The 24,610-nt window shown below is 44.3% G+C and overlaps 1 long non-coding RNA gene and 1 other non-coding gene across 2 annotated transcripts; both read right to left on the bottom strand.

Annotated features, from left to right (window-relative positions):
- Positions 1-366: 366 nt before the first annotated feature.
- LOC121839382 lies at positions 367-24,289 on the bottom strand. Its single transcript, XR_006078915.1, has 2 exons — positions 23,720-24,289; positions 367-1,517 (listed from the first exon to the last, which is right to left on the bottom strand). It is a non-coding gene; the product is annotated as an uncharacterized LOC121839382 (long non-coding RNA).
- Positions 24,159-24,288, bottom strand: LOC112215095. The gene has a single exon (XR_002948196.1).
- Positions 24,290-24,610: the final 321 nt, after the last annotated feature.

Genomic DNA, 24,610 nt, shown 5'->3' with positions numbered 1-24,610 from the left:
ATTACTGACTGTGGAGAATGTAATTGTTATTATTTTTTTTAACACAGCGTTCAGAAGACAATGACCTCAGGTCTGGGCCAACTGGCTCTGACAGCAGACTTAACTGTACTAATTAAAAGAGCAGTAGGTGAGTTCTGATCCACATTGCCTGGTTTTATGTATCCACTTGATGTCGCATCATGGGGTTTGAATAATGAGGCAGGTCAAGAAACACACGCGCACATGCAAACACACACCACCTCGATCCCTCCAACATCATTTGGCAGTGCACTCTGCTTTCCAGAGCAGGACTGTGAAACCGGGAGGCCCCCAAGCTCATAAAAGCAGATTTGTGAATTTGCTGTGAGCCAGAAACTGCAGCCACTGTTATAAAGAGAGGAAAGAAGAGCTTTTATTGTCTGAAGCATTAGAGAGCCGGACCTCTACCAAAATGAAAACAATTATAGTCCCACTCCCTCCCTCAGTACTGACAAACACTCTTTCTGCTCTGTGAAATGGCTCCTGGACAATACAGTGGAAACAGAGAAATAAACATTCCTCAACAGAGCGGGTTTATGAGAAAATGTTAACCAGTCGGTACCTAGTGATACGGCTCCCAAAAAAACAACTACAACTAGAAATAGTGGAAAGAAGTTTTGTTTTTTTAAGGTGGTTGACAAAAAAAAACAAAGGCAGAGCACTTCGACTGTGTTCTTCAATATTAACAAGCTACCTCAGAATGTGACGTCTGTGTGTGTCTGTGCGTGTGTGTGGGTACATGCGTTTTGGGAATTGTACTCAAACCCCAGGAGACTTCAGACAAGCTGTTTTCATTTACATGGAATCGGCCCCTGATGAGAGCTGTGATGGGGCCAAAATATGTTCCAGAACCTCCTCTTCTCCTCCTGTTGTTCCTCCAGGGGAAAAATACAGTATGCTTAACTAAGCCCCATCATACACACAATAGTAGAGAACCGTATGACACACAAAGCAGACTCATCACAGCCCAGTCACTACACACTCCCAGTAGAGCATGATCCGGTACTGGGGTCAGCTTCAACGATGTGACAAAAAAACTAACACACTGTCCATGGCATCCATCTATTCTGTTCAAGCGAAGACTCTGCTTTAAGAATGTATAAAAGTCCACAAAAATTTCAAAGCATGCCTGTCATCCAAGGGATATTATTGAGAGGATGAAAGAGGGAAGGAGAAAGAGGGGAAGAGGGAATATCTGATTAAATAAGAGGACATGTCCTGAGAGTGGTACTGCAAGCCCATCCAGGGCCAGAGAGCAAGACAGAGTATCAGTGGAGTTTCATGAAACATCTGGGAGTCATCAGGAATAAAGAGAGTAGAACACTGGACTCAGCTGTTTCACCATGTTCCCCTTTCTCCTTTCCTCCCTCGCTCGCTCTCTGTCTTCGCCGTCTTCACCCTCGATCCTCCCCCTCTCTCGCTCTCCTCACTCTTCCCCTGTCCTCCCTGCTTCATATCGACGAAACACCTTCCCATGGGGGCTGGGGGCTTACAGTGACCTTACAGAGTCCGACAGGAACGGGAAAGAGAGAGAGGAAGCAAAGAGAGAGAGAGAGAGGGGAAGAAAGAGAGAGAGAGGAAGAAAGAGAGAGAGAGGAAGAGAGAATGTTAGACAGGAAGAAGAGAGAGAGAGGCCCTGGTATCTCCCAATCCCATTGACCTACACTGAAAGTGCCAAACTGTGTGGAAAACCAGGATAGCAGGCCATGTTGTTACCAAACCAATTACTAGCCTGCTAATATTGATTGTGATTGTGTGTTTTGGATCATTGTCCTGCTGCATGACCCAGCTGCGCTTCAGCTTACAGACAGATGGCCTGACATTCTCCTATAGAATTCTCTGATACAGAGCAGAATTCATGGTTCCTTCTATTAAGGCAAGTCGTCCAGGTCCTGAGGCAGCAAAGCATCCCCAAACCATCACACTACCACCACCATGCTTGACCGTTGGTATGAGGTTCTTTCTGTGGAATGCATTGTTTGGTTTTCGCCAGACATATTGGGACACGTCATCCAAAAAGTTGATTCTAGTTTGCCAAAAAAGCATGTGGATGCACCTGGATGATCATCAAAACTCTTGGAAGAATGTTCTACGGACAGATGAGCAACAAAAAAAATAACTTTTTGGACGACATGAGTCCCATTATGTCTGGCGAAAACCAAGCACTGCAATTACTTTTTCACACAGGGGCATTGGATGTTGCATAACTGTTTATAAAATATGTCATTGTTGTTATTTGTTCACTCTGATAGCATTCAGTATAAAATAAATATGCAAAAGTAGAGAAAATTAGAAAGGGGGCAAATCCTTTTTCACAGCCCTGTACGTGATCAATCAGAGAATGCATTGAATGTACATGGGCCCTGGGAGACCGCGCCCTTACCTTGTTCCAGGGCCAGCTCTGTCTCTCTCGACCTCTTGGTTGGCCGTTCCAAGCAGATTATCGTTTGTTCAGATGGTGACTGAACATATACAATAAGGAAACCACAGACAGGCATGCCTAAACTAAAGATTCAAAAACCAAATGAAAGGCCTCATGGCCACCACACCAACCAGCAGCTTTGCGGCTTTACAAGCTGGCACTCCTTAAATTGGCAGCCCCCGTCTCCTTATCAACCAGGCTCAGCAATTGGACAAGGTTGCTGCTGCCCCCTGGGGGAATGGAGTGTAGAAGTGGTATTGCGCTGTCTAAACTGCCTAACCTATTCCATAACAATGTAAAACACACACAAAAGAGTTTCAAATTAGCCTACTGGGCTGAACTGTTTGGCACCAAATAGATAAAAAAAATCACACACACTGACATACAAGTACCAGCAGCCATACTTCAAGCTTACCGGCTTTTGCAAAAGCTAATGGAAAAAAGCGGTGTGTGCGCATTCCCCTCTTTGCTGAGTGAGTGAGCGGAGCACTTACGAGGTCGTGCCTAAATTACAGCTTCATCTATGGATTGTCGTCACTCGCTGCTCCCTCCTCGCCATTAATAATTCAAAGAATCTGCCGTTTGACGTTTATCAGCAGCACATTGCCATAGATGGCTGCAGCGCAGGTCGGTTTATAGCATGTAATTGGAAACATGTCTGTCCTGCTGTTTCCTGTGTGGCAGCGGTCTGATGGTCTGGGCAGCGGGCACGATGTGGACCAAGCCCTGTACCAACACTCAGAGGGTTATGCCAATGTTACACAGCCTGATGGGAACAATAGTAAAGCTGAAAGATTTTCCATGCTACATTTTCTCAAGTCAGACATTCAGGGTGGAAGGCATGCAGTGAATGGCTGACTGGGTAGTGAAAACCAATGGGGAGATTCACTATGATATTCTGTACGGTAATCTGTATAGTGTTATGTTGTGTGCATCGTGTGTTTCAACTTCCTCACATGAAAGCATATGCTTAGAACGTATTTCACCTCTTGAAAGATTATTGTACAACACATACACCCCACACAAAGGTTCATGCACACACTGCCCGTGTCATATGCATGAGTGCTCGCACAGAAACACACACGTCACACATGTGAACCACCAAACAAACACACTGCATAATAAAGCACATTACTGCACTCTCCCCTTTCAGCTGCACTGTTACTGTACATCACACACACACACACACACACACACACACACACACACACACACACACACACACACACACACTTTGGGTGATTCTTCACAAAACTAGAACAAAAAAAGAGCTTTGGAGGGAGGATTGTTGACATATATTTAACATTTGTATCGTAAAGCATAATTGAGAAATAATGAATCAAAGTTTGAATATTTGTGACATTTTGGCTTTAGCCAGGCATCCTTAAAGACTTCGTAATGTTTCATCTGTAGATGCTACAAAGCAGAACTTGCTGTCATGAAGCTTTACCGCTTGCTCGGTAAAATGAGTGCTATTTTGATTTCAATAACAATTTTCTCACATTCATTTAAACATTTTGAAAAATATAAACATGAATATTGAAAATATAAAAATTTGGTGTTGCAAATGATTCAATGTATTGTTGAACATAATATACTCTACAGAGTAGGATCTCTTCTAGTTTTAAAGTTATGGCCCATTTTATACAGAGAAATTGGCATAGTAGGCAATGTAATGAATCACAGCCCTCTTTTCAATTGTATCATTGCACATCCTGCTAATCAACAGCAGAAGGTGGCCATTTTGAATCCCTTTTCATGCGGTAAAGCTTCGTATGACGTACATTTTTGCTTTGTAGCACCTACAGATGAAACGTTATGGAGTATTAAAGGAGGCCTGGGTATAGCCAAAATGTCACAAATAGTCCAACTTCAATTATGCTTGAAAGATACTGTACTAATGTCAACTATATGTCCAAAATCCTTCCTCCAAAGGACCCTTTTATTGATTAAATGTTGTGAAATGTATTTCGTGAGCAATCACTCCTTTGTAGTTTTATACATGACTAAGGCACGATACTGTGGGTCTACTCTCTGCTGTATGTCAAAACAGAATTAGCTTCAACTGGCATGTAAGTCTATGTTATTCATAACACTTTAGTGTCATTGACAGCTATTCTATTGGGTGATTCAATACTCATCTATTGGTAAAGCTAACATTACAAATGATGTACCAAATATGTTTGCAGGTGTGCACACCATGGAAGGTTTCTTTGAATGGGAATTTGGACTGGATTTAGGAGCCAAGAGGCCAATCAGAATCGTATGTACAGTATGCTGGCAGAAAATGGGCCAATCAGAATCGTATGTAGGGACAGGAAATGTGCTCCGGAGCCTGTGGACCATGGCCAGATGATGTGTTTTATAACACACTGCTCTCTGCTCCCTTCTCTCTCTTGGGAGAGGCTGGGCCCCTGGGATAAGGCAGCTCACAGACCACGTACATCAATTCCTTATCTATCCACAGGGCTGGCTGGGGGTTAGCGAGACTTAGGCCCACAGAAGTGTCACGCTCACACACATGCACACGCAGGATTGGTCATTGTCACAAGACACTGATCTCAGAGGGAGGAGCATGAAAAATGCCAAACACACACACAAATATTGACATTAAGCCATTTGTCATATTATTGTGAACATATCACACCAGTGGAACACAGAGGGTTGTCTGGGTCCAGGGCGAGACCTGACGTGTGTGTGTCACTAGGGTGGACTGGCGTATGTTTGGTGATGTGTTTGTCACTGGAACAGACTGGCATGTCTGTGTGTGTGTGTGTGTGTGTGTGTGTGTGTGTGTGTGTGTGTGTGGTGACGTGTGCTGCTGGGGTATACTTGCAGGTGTGTGTCGCTGGGGTGTGTGTGATGATGAGTGTTGCATGGGCACTTGGCATTCGTTCTGAGCCCAGGGAGGATGCAGTATGCGATGTTTCTCTCACTTGTTTCCAGGACAAGTTGAGTTCGTCTGAGGACGCAGCCATCCAGCGGTTCACACTCAGCAATCAGGATCGCTTATGGACCTGTCAACCTAGGACAAACTGTCAACTGAGCTAATGGGAACGCCTTTCTACTCATTATAGTTCTATGTGTCCCCTTCTGTCAACTTTATTACTGTACTGTAGTGACTTTCCTTTCAGACTAAACAGGAAGGAAGGGAGTGAGTGAGTTATATAGATATATATATATATCGATATTCACTATTGTGTCTCCTGGGCTATTTTTGACCTGTGCTCCATCTCTGATTAGTTTTTATATTCAGCAGGTCATTGGTGCATTATATATATATATATATATATATATATATAATGCACCAATGACCTGCTGAATATAAAAACTAATCAGAGATGAAGCACAGGTCAAAAATAGCCCAGGAGACACAATAGTGATTACAAGGATGTCTCAATTTACCCCATGGACATGACAACACTCTCAAAAAAGAGCAGTAGATCGATGCTTACATGGGCAGGAACTGAGGTGAGCACTTCTTAACAGACAATCACTGGCAACGCCTGTCATCTGTGATGTACACACTCACTCACACACACACACACACGTCTGTATCAAAAGGCCTTCCTCGCTCTCTCCTCCCTCCCTTCAGTCCCATGGTCCTATCAGAATCACTGGCAGTCTCAGCCAATCAGCATGCAAGAGACTCACTGAGCCTATCTGTATAGAGCACTCAGCAGGCAGAATTCCCCTATCATCATGTGACGCACACACAGGCAGACACACACACACACACACACACACACACACACACCCACACACAAAATCATAGGCAGATTATTAGATTCACCTATGATATCATGAGTGAGTCAGTCAAACCAAAGGGATGTTATTAGCAGTATCTGAAGGGAAAAGAGCAGGCAAACATTCATGTCTACAGGGGAGACTTAGTTAAAGAGCATTACGCTAATGATCTACGATAAAAATACACTTTGGATAAAGTCTATGTACAGTACACTGCCACAGGCAACACTCAGATAACATCCAGCAACAACCCTTCAGGGCTTTATGTGTCTGAGATACACTGAACAAAAATATAAACGCAACATGTAAAGTGTTGGTCCCATGATTCATGCGCAAAAGATCCCTGAAATGATTCATCTGCACAAAAAGCTTATTTAGTTATCCCTCTTAGTGAGCATTTCTTCTTTGCCAAGATAATCCATCCACCTGACAGGTGTGGCATATCAAGAAGCTGATTAAACAGCATGATCATTACACCTTCTGCTGGGAACACTAAAAGGCCACTCTAAAATGTGCCGTTTTGTCACACAACACAATGCCACAGATGTCTCAAGTTTTGCTTCAAGTTTTGAGGGAGCGTGCATTTGGCATGCTGACTGCAGAAATGTCCACCACAGCGGTTGCCAGAGAATTGAATGTAAATGTTTCTACCATAAGCCGCCTCCAACAACATTTTAGAGAATTGGGCCGTACTTCCAACCGGCTTCATAACCGCAGACCACGTGTAACCACGCCAGCCCAGGACCTCCACATCCGGCTTCTTCACCTGCGGGATGGTCGGAGACTACCCACCCGGACAGCTGATGAAACTGTGGGTTTGAATTTCTGCACAAACTGTCAGAAACTCTCTCAGGGAAGCTCACCTGCGTGCTCGTCAGCTGTGTGCTCGTCGTTCTCTCCGAACTACAGTCGTAACTAACTTCAGTGGGCAAATGCTCACCTTTGATGGCCATTGGCACACTGGAGAAGTGTGCTCTTCACAGATCAATCCCAGTTTCAACAGTACTGGACAGATGGCAGACATAATGTATGGTGTCGTGTGGGACTGTGGTTCGCTGATGTCAACGCTATAAACAGAGTGCCCCATGGTGGCGGTGGGGTTATGGTATGGGCAGGTATAAACTACAGACAACAAACACAATGTCCCAGTTGTTCAATGGCCTGCATACTCGCCAGACATGTCACCCATTGTGCATGTTTGGGAAGCTCTGGATTGATGTGTACGACGTCATGTTCCAGTTCCCGCCAATATCCAGAAACTTCACACATCCATTGAAGAGGATTGGGACAACATTCCACAAGCCACAATCAACAGCGTGATCAACTCTATGCAAACGAGATGTGTTGTGCTGCATGAGGCAAATGGTGGTCACACCAGATACTGACTTGTTTTCTGACAGTTGTTTTTTTAAGGTATCTGTGATCAACAGATGCATATCTGCAAGCTTTCAGAAAATTGGAACGGAAATGGCGCCACACCAAACTGGAAGTCTTCCGACTAGCTTGGAAAGACAGTACCGTGCAGTATAGAAGAGCCCTCACTGAAGATTGATCATCCTATTTTTCCAACTTAATTGAGGAAAATAAGAACAATCCGAAATGTATTTTTGATACTGTCGCAAAGGTAATTAAAAAGCCGCATTCCCCAAGTGAGAATGGCTTTCACTTCAGCAGTAATAAATTCAAGAACTTCTTTGAGGAAAAGATCAAGATCATTAGAAAGCAAATTACAGACTCCTCTTTAAATCTGCATATTCCTTCAAAGCTCAGTTGTCCTGAGTCTGCACAACTCTGCCAGGACCTAGGATCAAGAGAGACACTCAAGTGTTTTAGTACTATATCTCTTGACACAATTATGAAAATAATCATGGCCTCTAAACCTTCAAGCTGCATACTGGACCCTATTCCAACTAAACTACTGAAAGAGCTGCTTCCTGTGCTTGGCCCTCCTATGTTGAACATAATAAACGGCTCTCTATCCACCGGATGTGTACCAAACTCACTAAAAGTGGCAGTAATAAAGCCTCTCTTGAAAAAGCCAAACTTTGACCCAGAAAATATAAAAAAACTAATCGGCCTATATCGAATCTTCCATTCCTCTGATTTTTTTTAAAAAATCTGTTGCGCAGCAACTCACTGCCTTCCTGAAGACAAAAAAATGTATACAAAATGCTTCAGTCTGGTTTTAGACCCGATCATAGCACTGAGACTGCACTTGTGAAGGTGGTAAATGACCTTTTAATGGCATCAGACCGAGGCTCTGCATCTGTCCTCGTGCTCCTAGACCTTGGTGCTGCTTTTGATACCATCGTTCACCAGATTCTTTTGGAGAGATTGGAAACCCAAATTGGTCTACACGGACAAGTTCTGGCCTGGTTTCAATCTTATCTGTCGGAAAGATATCAGTTTGTCTCTGTGAATGGTTTGACAAATCAACTGTACATTTTGGTGTTCCTCAAGGTTCCGTTTTAGGACCACTATTGTTTTCACTATATATTTTACCTCTTGTGGATGTCATTCGAAAACATAATGTTAACTTTCACTGCTATGTGGATTACACACAGCTGTACATTTCAATGAAACGTGGTGAAGCCCCAAAATTGCCCTCGCTAGAATCCTGTGTTTCAGACATAAGGAAGTGGATGGCTGCAAACGTTCTTCTTTTAAACTCGGACAAAACAGAGATGCTTGTTCTAGGTCCCAAGAAACAAAGAGATCTTCTGTTGAATCTGACAAATAATCTTGATGGTTGTACAGTCTCTCAAATAAAACTGAAGGACCTTGGCGTTACTCTGGACCTTGATCTCTCTTTTGACGAACATATCAAGACTGTTTCAAGGACAGCTTTTTTCCATCTACGTAACATTGCAAAAATCAGAAACTTTCTGTCCAAAAATGATGCAGAAAAATTCATCCACGCTTTTGTTACTTCTAGGTTAGACAACTGCAATGCTCTACTTTACGGCTACCCAGATAAAGCACTAAATAAACTTCAGTTAGTGCTAAATACGGCTGCTAGAATCTTGACTAGAACTGAAAAATTTGATCATATTACTCCAGTGCTAGCCTCCCTACACTGGCTTCCTGTTAAGGCAAGGGCTGATTTCAAGGTTTTACTGCTAACCTACAAAGCATTACATGGGCTTGCTCCTACCTATCTTTCTGATTTGGTCCTGCTGTACATACCTACACGTATGCTACGGTCACAAGACACAGGCCTCCTAATTGTCCCTAGAATTTCTAAGCAAACAGCTGGAGGCAGGGCTTTCTCCTATAGAGCTCCATTTTTATGGAATGGTCTGCCTACCCATGTGAGAGACGCAGACTCGGTCTCAACCTTTAAGTCTTTAATGAAGACTCATCTCTTCAGTGGGTCATATGATTGAGTGTAGTCTGGCCCAGGAGTGTGAAGGTGAACGGAAAGGCTCTGGAGCAACAAACCGCCCTTGCTGTCTCTGCCTGGCCGGCGCCCCTCTCTCCACTGGGATTCTCTGCCTCTAACCCTATCACAGAGGCTGAGTCACTGGCTTACTGGTGCTCTTTCATGCCGTCCCTAGGAGGGGTGCGTCACTTGAGTGGGTTGAGTCACTGACGTGATCTTCCTGTCTGGGTTGGTGCCTTGCGTTGTGCCGTGGCGGAGATCTTTGTGGGCAATAATCGGCTTTGTCTCAGGATGGTAAGTTGGTGGTTGAAGATATCCCTCTAGTGGTGTGGGGGCTGTGCTTTGGCAAAGTGGGTGGGGTTATATCCTTCCTGTTTGGCCCTGTCTGGGGGTATCATCGGATGGGGCCAGTGTCTCCTGACCCCTCCTGTCTCAGCCTCCAGTATTTATGCTGCAGTAGTTTATGTGTCGGGGGACTAGGGTCAGTTTGTTATATCTGGAGTACTTCTCCTGTCTTATCCGGTGTCCTGTGTGAATTTAAGTATGCTCTCTCTTGGAGGACCTGAGCCCTAGGACCATGCCTCAGGACAACCTGGCATGATGACTCCTTGCTGTCCTCAGTCCACCTGGCCGTGCTGCTGCTCCAGTTTCAACTGTTCTGCCTGCGGCTATGGAATCCTGACCTTTTCACCGGACGTGCTACCTGTCCCAGAACTGCGGTTTTCAACTCTCTCGAGACAGCAGGAGTGGTAGAGATACTCTTAATGATCGGCTATGAAAAGCCAACTGACATTTACTCCTGAGGTGCTGACTTTTACACCCTCGACAACTACTGTGATTATTATTATTTGACCATGCTGGTCATTTATAATAACTGTTATAATCTCCACCCAGCACAGCGAGAAGAGGACTGGCCACCCCTTATAGCCTGGTTCCTCTCTAGGTTTTTTCCTAGGTTTTGGCGTTTCTAGGGAGTTTTTCCTAGCCACCGTGCTTCTACACCTGCATTGCTTGCTGTTTAGGGTTTTAGGCTGGGTTTCTGTACAGCACTTTGAGATATCAGCTGATGTACGAAGGGCTATATAAATACATTTGATTTGATTTGATCTGTATTCCCAGTCATGTGAAATCCATAGATTAGGGCCTAATGAATTTATTTCAATTGACCGATTTCCTCAGTAAAATCTTTGAAATTGTTTCGATCCCTTATGACCTTTCAAAACATCAGACACACACGTGAATGCTGTCACACACTGACGCAGACACGCGCATATAGGCATGCATTCACATAGGCACACACACCAATACACACACACATACACTTTCTTCCCACCACAGGGGATAGGATGTGGTTTTCCTGCTGCATCTAATGATAATGATGGTGTGTTATGGAGATGCACCCAGTGGAATGTCCTGTCAGCAGTTGGACTCATTCAAAGTGACATGCATTCCCAATTATTCATCTGACAACTGCCTTAATACATTCACTCTGTGGTCATCTCCCTGTCCTCACTGGCTGACCGGTTTTCCCTTTGCATCCAAAAGCTTACTTCACACATTCCTTGGATTGTGGGCTTAATAACACACACACACACACACACACACTGTGAGAGAGAGCTATGCATGGTACCAAGGCCTATCTTCTTCTAAAGGCAGTGGTTTACTGTTTTAATAAATCACTAGAGCCATACCATTTGGATGGGGCGAACGAACAACATACTGAAACAGATATTCAGACTCTGAATAAATGGGCTCATTAATGAGAAGAGTTTATGGGTCATATGAGACTCCTTCTGTTAAACACCATTTACTGTGCCAAACCCAGATGACAATTTTCTCTTTCTGCTACCATCCACTTTTCCGACTCACATTATAATATGACAAATCCTTAGAACCCTGAACTTCCTAGAATGTCGTAGCTCAGGTTCCTCTTGTGTAGAGCTCACACGATTCCCTACTGTTCAAAGAATACAATAGGTCATTTTTTTCCCTCCATTTAATTAGAACAGAAATACATCTTCTGCCTTTTCCTCAACCTCGGGAGCATGATGACATGCTTTTCTATTCTACATAATTATATCTGACAGTTCTGTTCCGTAACATCCTGTAAATATTGCAAAGCTCCTGAGCGTGACCCTTGATCTTCCTCTCAGACGAGGTGGACGTGGGCCACGTCTCACATATGTTTCCTGGACCAGTGTTGGAACCCCTCTCTCTGTCTCTGCAGCGTTGTTTGATGTTTTGTTTGGGCACACCTCTCTGAACTGGTTCTTCTCTTCCTTTGACATTTTCTAAATTCCACCTTTACGCCAATTTATCCGGTATGCTTCAAGACGCCGTGAAGGAGTGACCCTATTTGAACGATGTTCTGACGAAGGACATCTACACTCAGACATGGAGTGAATTTATAGTGTTAGTAGTTCACTTCACTTCTGAAAATGAAGGAAACAGCTCTCTAATAACATAGGTGTTTTAGTTCATGGCACCTATACATGTTAATCTACACTATAGCCAGGGCTGCAACTTTGGTTTTAGAAGTAGGGGGGGGGGGACGTGTTATTTTTTAATCCAGTTAGATAAACAATCCAAACTGCTTTCACCACCAGCACTATATAGGGAATAAGTAGTGGGCTGTGGTGATGGGAACTTTTAAGTCCTACATTTGTACATTTGTAGTCCTACATTAGAGAACGCCGGTGGTGGGTGGTAGGTTGATGTCCTATACATTTGTCATACGTTTAGTTTTGTAGCCATAACTCCATGGATATTGTACATGTTAGAATAAACCTGACACATTACGATCATTAGATTACCATGGTTTGGGAACATATGAAATCAAATATATTTGTCACATGCGCTGAATAGAGTGAAATGCTTACTTACAAGCCCTTCAATTATTTTTCTTAAAATTGCATTGTTGGTTAAGTAAAAAAGAACAAATAGTTAGAGAGCAGCAGTAAAATACCAGTAGCGAGGCTATATACAGGGGGTACCGGTACAGAGTCAATGTGCGGGGGCACCAGTTAGTCGAGGTAATTGAGGCAATATGTACATGTAGGTAGAGTTATTAAAGTGACTATGCATAGATTATAACCAGAGAGTAGCAGCAGCGTAAAAGAGGGGGTGGGGGGGAAATGCAAATAGTCTGGGTAGCCATTTGAATAGCTGTTCAGAAGTTGTATGGCTTGGGGATAGAAGCTATTAAGAAGCCTTTAAGAAGCCTAGACTTGGCGCTCCGATATCACTTGCCATGCGGTAGCAGAGAGAACAGTCTATGACTAGGGTGGCTGGAGTCTTTGACAATTTTTAGGGCCTTCCTTTGACACAGCCTGGTATAGAGGTCCTGGATGGCAGGAAGCTTGGCTCCAGTGATGTACAGGGCCGTACGCACCACCCTCTGTAGTGCCTTGTGGTCAGAGGCCGAGTAGTTGCCATACCAGGGAGTGATGCAACCGATCAGAATGGTCAATGGTGCAACTCTCAATGGTGCAGCTGTAGAACTTTTTGAGGATCTGAGGGCCCATGAAAAATCCTTTTAGTTTCCTGAGGGGTAATAGGCTTTGTCCTGCCCTCTTCACGACTGTCTTGGTGTGTTTGGATCATGATAGTATGTTGGTGATGTGGACACCAAGGAACTTGATGTTCTCAACCTGCTCCACTACAGCCCCGTCGATGAGAATGAGGGCATGCTCGGTCCTCCTTTTCCTGTAGCCAACAATCATCCCCTATGTCTTGATCACATTGAAGGAGAGGTTGTTATCCTGGCACCACATGGCCAGGTCCCTGACCTCCTCCCTATAGGCTGTCTCATCGTTGTCAGTGATCAGGCCTACACAGTACCACTGTGTGTCGTCAGCAAACTTAATGATGGTTTTGGAGTCGTGCCTGGCCATGCAGTCATGGGTGAACAGGGAGTACAGGAGGCAACTGAGCATGCACCACTGTGGGGCCCCCGTGTTGAGGATCAGCATGGCAGATGTGTTGTCACCTACCATTACCACCTGGGGGCGGCCCGTCAGGAAGTCCAGAATCCAGCTGCAGAGGGAGGTGTTTAGTTCCAGGGTCCTTAGTTTAGTGGTGAGCTTAGAGGGCACTATGGTGTTGAACGCCGAGCTGTAGTCAATGAATAGGATTCTCACTTAGGTGTTCCTTTTGTCCAGGTGGGAAAGGGCAGTGTGGAGTGCAATAGAGATTGCATCATCTGTGGAACTATTAGTGCGGTATGCAAATTGGAGTGGGTCTAGGGTTTCTGGGATGATGGTGTTGATGTGAGCCATGACCAGCTTTTCAAAAGCACTTCATGGCTACAGACTTATGTGTTACGGGTCGGTACTCATTTAGGCAGGTTACCTTCGCTTTCTTGGGCACAAGTACTATAGTGGTCTACTTGAAACATGCTGGTATTACAGACTCAGTCAGGGACAGGTTGAAAATGGAAGTGAAGACGCTTGCCAGTTGATCAGCGCATGCTCAGAGTACATGTCCTGGTAATCCGTCTGGCCCCGCGGCCTTGTGAATGTTGACCTGTTAAAGGGTCTTACATCGGCTACAGAGAGCGTGATCACACAGTCATCCGGAACAGCTGATGCTCTCATGCATGCTTCAGTGTTGCTTGCCTCGAAGCAAGTAAAGAAGTAATTTAGCTAGTCTGGTAGGCTCGTGTCACTGGGAAGCTCGTGGCTGTGCTTCCCTTTATAGTCTGTAATAGTTTTCAAGCACTGCCACATCCGACGAGCTTCGGAGCCGGTCTGGTACAATTCGATCTTAGTCCTGTATTTACGCTTTGCCTGTTTGATGGTTTGTCTGAGGGCATAGCAGGATTTCTTATAAGCGTCCGGATTAAAGTCCCCCTCCTTGAAAGTGGCAGCTCTACCCTTTAGCTCAGTGTGGGTGTTGCCTCTAATCCATGGCTTCTGGTTGGGGTATGTGCATACGGTCACTGTGGGGACGATGTCATCGATGAACTTATTGATGAAGCCAGTGACTGATATGGCGTACTCCTCAATGCCATCAGAAGAATCCCTGGAACATATTCTGTGCTAGCAAAACTTTGTAGCAAAACGTAGCTTAGCATCTGCTTCATCTGATCGCTTCTTCATTGATCGAGTCACTGGTGCTTCCTGCATTAGTTTTTGCTCGTAAGCAGCAATCAGGATATAATTATGGTCGGATTTGCCAGATGGAGGGCAAGGGAGAGCTTTTTACGCGTCTCTGTGTGAGGAGTAAAGGTGGTCTAGAGTTTTTTCCCCCTATGGTTGCACATTTAACATGCTAGAAATGAGGTAAAACGGATTTAAGTTTCCCTGTATTAAAGTCCCCGGCCACTAGGAGTGCCACCTCTGGATGAACGTTTTCCTGTTTGCTTATGGCCTTATACTGCTCATTGAGTGCAGACTTCGTGCCAGCATCAGTTTGTGGTGGTAGATAGACAGCTACGAAGAAAATAGATGACAACTCTCTTGAAATAGTGTGGTCTACAGCTTATCATGAGATACTCTGTAGACCACACTATTTACCAAGAGAGGTTTCATCTATATTTCAGGAGACTACTTGGTCTACCTTTGACATTGTGGCCAGTATAGGCCGTCCCAAACGTGCTTGTGTACAAGGCCTCGGTCCCACCGAATACTTTGGGGTTCGATTGCTCAGATCACACTCTGGCGCTCCACAGGCGTACAAATGTAGATACTAAATTCTAAAAGGTCTTCATTCCCCCAAGGGCAACTGGGGAGCAAGACGGATGGAGAAAAAGAGCACACACTCTCTCACAAACACGCAAGTAAGTAACACTGGTCCAGAAGCCTGGGGCCCTCAGCTGGATGAGGAAATGTCTCCCACATGTCCAAATCAACTTCACCTGTTTCTGTTGTTCTCTATTCTCTCCAAGCTATAAACACAACACTACCAAGTCAGCAGGAGTGTACTGTACAGGCAGTGTGCCACCATAGTAATCAACAGCATGCTATGGCAAAGTAGAGGATAACGAAGTTAATGCCTCCAAATGCTCCTAAGTGATATCATCATCAACAGAATAGGTTATACATGCTAAAAGAAACCAGAAAATGACAAGGAGCTCATCTGTTTGGATGAGCAACAAGAAGCAGACACATCATTGGATGGAGGAAAGGGCAAGGATTCAGAAGACAGACTCAGAGGAAGGAATCAGAGGCTGTAGTAGGGAGAAGAGACTCCACTAAACCAGTTAATGACATACACAGCTTACACATCACTTTGACCCCTCGTCCGTGGACCAGAAGGGATTTGGTTATCTGCAGTGCCAGAGCCTGAAATGAACTAAACAACTAGAACTGATATCCCAGAATATCGAGCCAAATGCTTTATACCAGGATAGAGAAAATCAAACATTGAAGTTGGAAGGGTAAGCAGGCAATGCTTCATGCCAAATATTGCTGTCAATCGATCATCTTTATATAATAAAATGATGGGTTATTAGTCATTTGACTGATGGGAAAAATCCTTGTTCGGGAGCCAACCATTTACTAATCAGCTGTATGTGTGTGTGTATACCCAGAAGATTTGTAATGCACACTCGGAAATATGTGCTTACTAGACTACGAACCGGACGTAGGGACATGAGTCTCGAGTGAGCAACTCTGATTTAATCCACAAAGTAAAGGGGGCACAGACAATTATCCGCTATTTGGAGAAGCTATTGAATCAGTCAGCCTGCCTGCCTGCGCCTCCTCTGGCTGCGGAGAACACTCTCTCCACTTTTCAAACACTCCATTTTCAATTAGTCTCCTTTTATTCAGGTAATTTGTTGTGTGACAGTGGCTGCGTCCCAAATGGCACCCTATTAAATTCATTAAATACATCAGAGCCCTATAGGCTGTGGTCAACGATAGTGGACTATATAGGGAATAGGGTGCCATTTGTGATGCAGCAGTGACTGTCTGGGACTGGGGCGAGGAGCAGGAATGTGGATTACTTACTAGCAGTGGTGTAAAGTACTTGAGTAAATATACTTTAAAGTACTGCTTAAGCAGTTTTTTGGGGTATCTGTACTTTACTGCCAAGTTTTACTTTTACTTCACTACATTCCGAAAGAAAACAATGTACTTTTTACTACAAACATTTTCCCTGACACCCAAAAGTACTCATTACATTTTGACAGGAAAAGGGTCCAATTCACACACTTATCAAGAGAACATCCCTGGTCATTCCTACTGCCTCTGATCTGGTGGACTCACTAAACACAAATGCTTCACTTGTAAATTATGTCTGAGTGTTGGAGTGTGTCCGTGGCTATCCGTCAATAAAAAATAATTGTGCCGTCTGGTTTGCTTAATATACAGAATTTGAAATGGTTTATACCTTAACTTTTGATACTTAAGTACATTTTAAAACCAAATACCTTTACTCAAGTAGTATTTTACTGGGTGACTTTCACTTTTAATGAGTAATTTTCTATTAAGGTATCTTTACTTCTACTCAAGTATGACAATTGAGTACTTTTTCCAATATTGTCAATAATTAATATTTCAATAACTTTAGATAGCAAATAACAGAATGAGATGGGGTTGAATTACCAAGAGAAAACATGATAACTAGGGGAACAAACGGATTATGCCAAATAACCATATCGCCCTCTCTCTGTCCATATTATACTCTTCTGTGGCTCTGTCTGTGAATAGACTGGAATATTATCCACATAACATGGATATGCAATAAGCAGAAATATAAGGTTGAACTTGGTTGTATGCAAATGCTCTTATACTGAGGGCTGCTAACAAGCCCTTATACTGAGGGCTGCTAACAAGCCCTTATGCTGAGGGCTGCTAACAAGCCCTTATGCTGAGGGCTGCTAACAAGCCCTTATGCTGAGGGCTGCTAACAAGCCCTTATGCTGAGGGCTGCTAACAAGCCCCTTATGCTGAGGGCTGCTAACAAGCCCTTATGCTGAGGGCTGCTAACAAGCCCTTATGCTGAGGGCTGCTAACAAGCCCTTATGCTGAGGGCTGCTAACAAGCCCTTATGCTGAGAGCTGCTAACAAGCCCTTATACTGAGAGCTGCTAACAAGCCCTTATACTGAGAGCTGCTAACAAGCCCTTATACTGAGAGCTGCTAACAAGCCCTTATACTGAGAGCTGCTAACAAGCCCTTATACTGAGAGCTGCTAACAAGCCCTTATACTGAGAGCTGCTAACAAGCCCTTATGCTGAGAGCTGCTAACAAGCCCTTATGCTGAGGGCTGCTAACAAGCCCTTATGCTGAGGGCTGCTAACAAGCCCTTATGCTGAGGGCTGCTAACAAGCCCTTATACTGAGGGCTGCTAACAAGCCCTTATGCTGAGGGCTGCTAACAAGCCCTTATACTGAGGGCTGCTAACAAGCCCTTATGCTGAGGGCTGCTAACAAGCCCTTATGCTGAGGGCTGCTAACAAGCCCTTATGCTGAGGGCTGCTAACAAGCCCTTATGCTGAGGGCTGCTAACAAGCCCTTATGCTGAGGGCTGCTAACAAGCCCTTATGCTGAGGGCTGCTAACAAGCCCTTATGCTGAGGGCTGCTAACAAGCCCTTATGCTGAGGGCTGCTAACAAGCCCTTATGCTGAGAGCTGCTAACAAGCCCTTATACTGAGAGCTGCTAACAAGCCCTTATACTGAGAGCTGCTAACAAGCCCTTATACTGAGAGCTGCTAACAAGCCCTTATACTGAGAGCTGCTAACAAGCCCTTATACTGAGAGCTGCTAACAAGCCCTTATACTGAGAGCTGCTAACAAGCCCTTATGCTGAGAGCTGCTAACAAGCCCTTATGCTGAGGGCTGCTAACAAGCCCTTATGCTGAGGGCTGCTAACAAGCCCTTATGCTGAGGGCTGCTAACAAGCCCTTATGCTGAGGGCTGCTAACAAGCCCTTATATTGACTAATAACAAGCAGTGTTCAGTGTGGTTAACCAACGGTTTAGTGTGGTTAACCTAAGGTTCAGTGTGGTGTTTAACTATTCTTGTGAGGACTTGAACAAATATTTGACCAACTGGGGACATTTTGTTAGTCCCCACGAGGTCAAACAATATTTCTAGGGGGGGTTTAGGGTTAAGGTTAGACTGTGTGTGTCTGTGTGTGTGACATCAGGCTAGCTCTCACAATGGTGATCATGTCCCTGTGAGAGACAAACTCTCAGCAGAATTTCTCCTGGGAGGCTGGGGGGATTGTACTGAAGACAACAAGTCATTAATCAATGTGTAGTCACCTCTAAATGTGCTCCACTCCACACGGAGGGAACGGTAATTCCTAGCAGACAGACTGAGTCATGGTAGGAATGACCACACAGGATGGGAGAGAGGGTATAATCAGTGGGGAACCAGCCTGGTGAACAGACTGGACTACCACAGACCTGGGTTCAAATAGTATTTTCTTTCTTTTAAATACTTTCTGACCGTTTGATTGAGAATGCCTGGAACACATATGAGCAGGGTGGTGTGGAGGAGAAGAGAAGCACCCATCGCTCCTCTACTGACTATACAGTTCACATTACACCTTTCGTAGATCTAGGCCTATAGGCTAAAATCGCAGTAGCCGCGGTAAAGACCGGTTAGCGCTGTGCAGCATTGTTTTGTTTGGTCAAAAGTTAAAAACATCTTATCAATAAATGATACACACAAATCCTGATCAACTCTAGATATGTAGAACCGTTTCAAAGATATTGTCTATCGTGAACTAGCATCTTGTCTGTGTTGTTTGAGCTTCACTCTTCAGGACAGAGCGGTGGAGGACAGCGAGTGGAGTTGCAGGAGGTGGGGCCGATGAAGAGCTGCAGAAGGTTGGGCCGATGAAGAGTTGCAGGAGGTTGGGCCGATGAAGAACTGCAGGAAGTAGGCCCGACGAAGAGTTGCAGGAGGTTGGGCCGATGAAGAGTTGCAGGAGGTGGGGCCGATGAAGAGCTGCCGGAGGTAGGCCCGACGAAGAGTTGTAGAAGGTGGGGCCGATGAAGAACTGCAGGAAGTAGGCCCGACGAAGAGTTGCAGGAGGTTGGGCCGATGAAGAGTTGCAGGAGGTTGGGCCGATGAAGAGTTGCAGGAGGTTGGGCCTGCAGGAAGTAGGCCCGACGAAGAGTTGCAGGAGGTTGGGCCGATGAAGAGCTGCAGGAAGTAGGCCCAACAAAGAGCTGCAGGAGGTAGGGCCGATGAAGAGCTGCAGGAGGTAGGGGCCAATGAAAAACTGCAGGAAGTAGGCCCGACGAAGAGCTGCAGGAGGTGGGCCCGATGACGAACTGCAGGAAGTAGGCCCAACGAAGAGCTGCAGGAGGTAGGGCCGATGAAGAGCTGCAGGAGGTAGGGGCCGATGCAAAACTGCAGGAAGTAGGCCCGACGAAGAGTTGCAGGAGGTGGGTCCGATGACGAACTGCAGGAGGTAGGGCCGACGCAGAGCAAATGTGTGTGCCTGAGTGAGCACATTTTTACGCGTTACTGTCTTTGGAGAGGGGTACTATCTTTTTGTTTTAGAAATGATTCTACCAGAGATAAAATATTATGCTCAGCCTTTTTAAATGGAATAAATAATTGAATGGAATCTCGTAGTCGTCAGTGCTATCCTTTCAAGACTGAGGCCCTAGGTCTCTTTCTTACAGGTGGGGTTTGAACTTTTAGGACTATTCTATTGCTTTCATTGTGCAAGGCAAGTTCAGTCAAGCCTAGCTAAAGTATTTGAAAATAAATAGTATATGAACCCCAGGTCTGTGGACCACATAAGGCTTTGGTCACAAGCTGTAGGACTGGACAGACCAAAGTCAAATATACATGTAGCTTATTATGGCAGAGATGAAAATGCTGGGCATGTGTACAGCTAGCAACATGTAAACTCAGCAAAAAAAGAAACGTCCTCTCACAGTCAGCTGCCTTCTTTTTCAGCGAACTTAGCATGTGTACATATTTGTATGAACACAAAATACAACAACTGAGACAAGCTGAACAAGTTCCACTGACATGTGACTAACAGAAATGGAATAATGTGACCCTGAACAAAGGGGGGGTTAAAGTGTCAAAAGTAACAGTCAGTATCTGGTGTGGCCACCAGCTGCATTCAGTACTGCAGTGTATCTCCTCCTCATGGGTTGCACCAGATTAGTCAGTTCTTGCTGTGAGATGTTACCCCACTCTACCACCAAGGCACCTGCAAGTTCCCAGACATTTCTGGGGGGAATGGCCCTAGCCCTCACCCTCCGATCCAACAGGTCCCAGACGTGCTCAATGGGATTGAGATCCGGGCTCTTCGTTGGCCAAGGCAGAAAACTACACACAGGAAACTGTTGAGTGTGAAAAACCCAGCAGGGTTGCAGTTCTGGTGCGTCTGGCACCTCGTTCAAAAGCATTTAAATCTTTTGTATTGCCCATTCACCCACTGAATGGCTCACATACACAGTCCATGTCTCAGTTGTATCAAGGCTTAAAAACCCTTCTTTAACCGGTCTCATACCCTTCATCTACACTGGTTGAAGTGGATTTAACAAGTGACATCAATAAGGGATCATAGCTTTCACCTGACACCTGGGCAGTCTATGTAATGGAAAGAGCAGGTGTTCCTAATGTTTTGTACACTGTGTATATTATACATCTTCCAAATCCTGTCCAAACAAGCATCAATCCATATCTCCAACTATATGAAACGATGGAGCCGGTTATGTTTGTTGTACATGCATCTTTTTACAGTAAAAGAAAATCCCCACATGGGCATATAAGGGGTGTTGGCAAACTCACAAGACAGAAAACATTCTAATTTTCTATATGTTTATTATGAGTCAAGTGATGTGAGAAACTCACAACCCCAGTATAGAGCCACCTCTGGGAATTGTGGGAAATCCGTGATGTCATTCATGACCACCATTTTCTCACAGAAGACCACATTCTCATTGTTGGAGTACAGCTAGCTATTATCTGTGAGGCCCCGTGGGAAGATGCAGTTATAAGACGTGTTCAAGCTATAAGTGAAACCCTGTGGTGTTGTTTCCCATGTTAACCCTGCCACAAACATTCACTTTCTTTATTTGGAGTGGTTAACAGCTATAGAGCCACTTTCTCAAAGTTTTTTATTTTTTAAAACTATGGGAGAGTTAAACAGTCCGCCTTCCATAGGGGAATAGTTTGAGAGAATCTGATTTAAAGGGAGAATGTTTTTATGAGATTTCTTTTAACACAATCGCTAAACGACGCAATGTTCTTGGACTGTATTGCATTAAGATGGCCAAATCCAAATTAGCAGCCTATCCAAAATCATGATTTATGAGCAGCTGGCTAATAAGATCCAATCTGCTTGATAAATCACAGAGCTCGTGAATCTTATGTTAAAAAAAATACCCCTAATGATCAAATCCGAAAGATAATGAATTTGTGTGTGTGAGTGTACAACGTGTGTGTGTATGCATGTACAGTTGAAGTCGGAAGTTTACATACACTTAGGTTGGAGTCATTAAAACTCGTTTTTCAACCACTCCACAAATGTCTTAGTTAAAAAACTATAGTTTTGGCAAGTCAGTTAGGACATCTGCTTTGTGCATGACACAAGTCATTTTTCCAACAATTGTTTACAGATTATTTCACTTGATTCACTGTATCACAATTCCAGTGGGTCAGAAGTTTACACACACTAAGTTGACTGTGCCTTTTAAATAGCTTGGAAAATTCCAGAAAAGTATGTCATGGTTTTAGAAGCTTCTGATAGGCTAATTGACATAATTTGTGGATGTATTTCAAGGCCTACCTTCAAACTCTGTGCCTCTTTGCTTGACATCATGGGAAAATCAAAAGAAATCAGCCAAGACCTCATAAAAAAAAAGTTGTAGACCTCCACAAGTCTGCTCCATCCTTGGGAGCAATTTCCAAACGCTTGAAGGTACCACGTTCATCTGTACAAACAATAGTATGCAAGTATAAACACCATGGGACCACTCAGCCGTCATACCGCTCAGGAAGGAGACTCGTTCTGTCTCCTCGAGATGAACGTACTTTGATGCGAAAAGTGGAAATCAATCCCAGAACAGCAAAGGACCTTGTGAAGATTCTGGAGGAAACAGGTACAAAAGTATCTATATCCACAGTAAAACGAGTCCTATATCGACATAACCCGAAAGGCCGCTCAGCAAGAAAGAAGCCACTGCTCCAAAACCGGCATAAAAAAAAGCCAGACTAAGGTTTGCAACTGCACATGGGGACAAAGATGGTACTTTTTGGAGAAATTTTCTCTGGTTTGATGAAACAAAAATATAACTGTTTGGCCATAATGACCATTATTATGTTTGCAAGCCTAAGAGATTTCCAATGAGTGTTGATTAAATTAGTCGGATTATGATCTTGACGATGAATAGTGACACCCACATAGAATGAGCCACACATTTGGTCCACTTTGCCTTACAAGAGGCTACAATGTGCTGGCGTCTGCGTTAGCCTAGATCCGTGACCACTGTCCATCACCCGAAACCACTGGATTATGTGGCTCCTGCTTTTCCCCCAATAACTATTCTAGAATTTCAGGCTACTGCAAACCACAGCTGACCTTATCACCACAGCCATAGTTACGGAATAATGAAATGACTAGGATCTTTCTAGGGAGAGAGAAGAAACTGTTCCAGACTAACTCGACCCTGAATGCTTTCTGCCAGCCTTCATATTTTGAAGCCATTTGGAATGGAGGCCGAGAAAAAGATCCCAGAACTGATTTTAAGGTTCTACGTTATTGCCTTTGCTCTTGATATAAGACCTAAATTCTTGATCTCGACAGTACTAGTCATAGCCAAAAATCTGGAAAGGGATATTTTTTAACATTCGTCTTCCTTCTCAATTTGCACCCGACAAGTCAAAAGTTGTTGGATAACTAGCAAGTAATATACTGGTTCATGAAGAAGTGATTGATCCAATACATTCTCAGTAGGAATCTGGCACGTCGGCAGAAGCATAACCCGCTTTCATCTGTTTGTGTTCTATTAATATTTTTGTCTACTGATTTCAGTCACCACCAGATGACATTTATCATGTAACACTAACAAACCTAATGCCAGATCTTGTCAGTTGGTGAAAAATGATCGATAGATTAGCGCTAGCCTGGAGGCTTCATGATGTTATTGTAAGGCCCAGAGTGGATTCAGAGTGGACTGATATTGCTAATATTGTTTTTGATCAATGTTTTGTTGTTCCATACCTCAATATTCCAGCGGCGATGTCAGCGGTCATTGATCACTTCAATTATCAGTTGCACTTGGCCTAGATGTAAATAACATTCTCTAATCTGACTTCTCAGTTCACTGTGGACGGTCGTGTGTGTTGGGACATGCGTCACATCCCTGTCCAAATTAAATGCGTTCAACTCACACAGCCGATGCTGTAGGATGACTTTTATTGGGTGTGTCGTAGGTCCGTCCGCACTACGCTCACAAATCTGTCCCAGATGCCCCTACTGCCCCCGCATTCCTCCCAAACAAGCCTGTTACACAGCCTCGCAAACACCACAACAGCCCTGCTCTGGATCAACAGACAGGCCTGGTACACAGCCTGAACCAGCTAAAGAATAACCCCAGAACAGCACTCACAAACCAGGCCAGAGAGACAGCGAACCATGCTCTACCAACCAAGCCATAGAATGTGTATGGAACCATCGCACAGGGAACCCAATAACTTGCTAGGTCCTGTCGGTGAGCACCAGTATCACTATGTGTGGTGTCATGGTCAACAGTACACTGCTCAGTACTGCAATTTTAACTGAACAACCACAATCACCGCCGGATTCGAACCGACAACCCGTTTGAATATAGTGCAGTGTCTTCTTAATCCCTGGTCCACCAAGCCACTGCCTCATGTCAGAGGCAATTATAAGAGATAACAGGTTTTTATTGAAAACATTTTATTTCAAAAGAGCCGTGATGCCACGTTATAAATGGACCTCTATAGATGTTCAGACAGACCGTGAAGAACAGTCCTACTGTATAGTTCAACATGATCGTCTCTAATCCCTGTGGACACTAACATGCAGAGGTCAGCTAGCCAGTCTGACAGAAGACTGGAGAGGGGTTAATACTGTTGTTGTCTATTGCCA

This window comes from Oncorhynchus tshawytscha, linkage group LG15 (genome assembly GCF_018296145.1).
Source record: "Oncorhynchus tshawytscha isolate Ot180627B linkage group LG15, Otsh_v2.0, whole genome shotgun sequence".
Lineage (NCBI taxonomy): Eukaryota > Metazoa > Chordata > Actinopteri > Salmoniformes > Salmonidae > Oncorhynchus > Oncorhynchus tshawytscha.
Note: the sequence above shows the minus strand (reverse complement) of the source record. Positions and strands in the feature narration are given on the sequence as shown.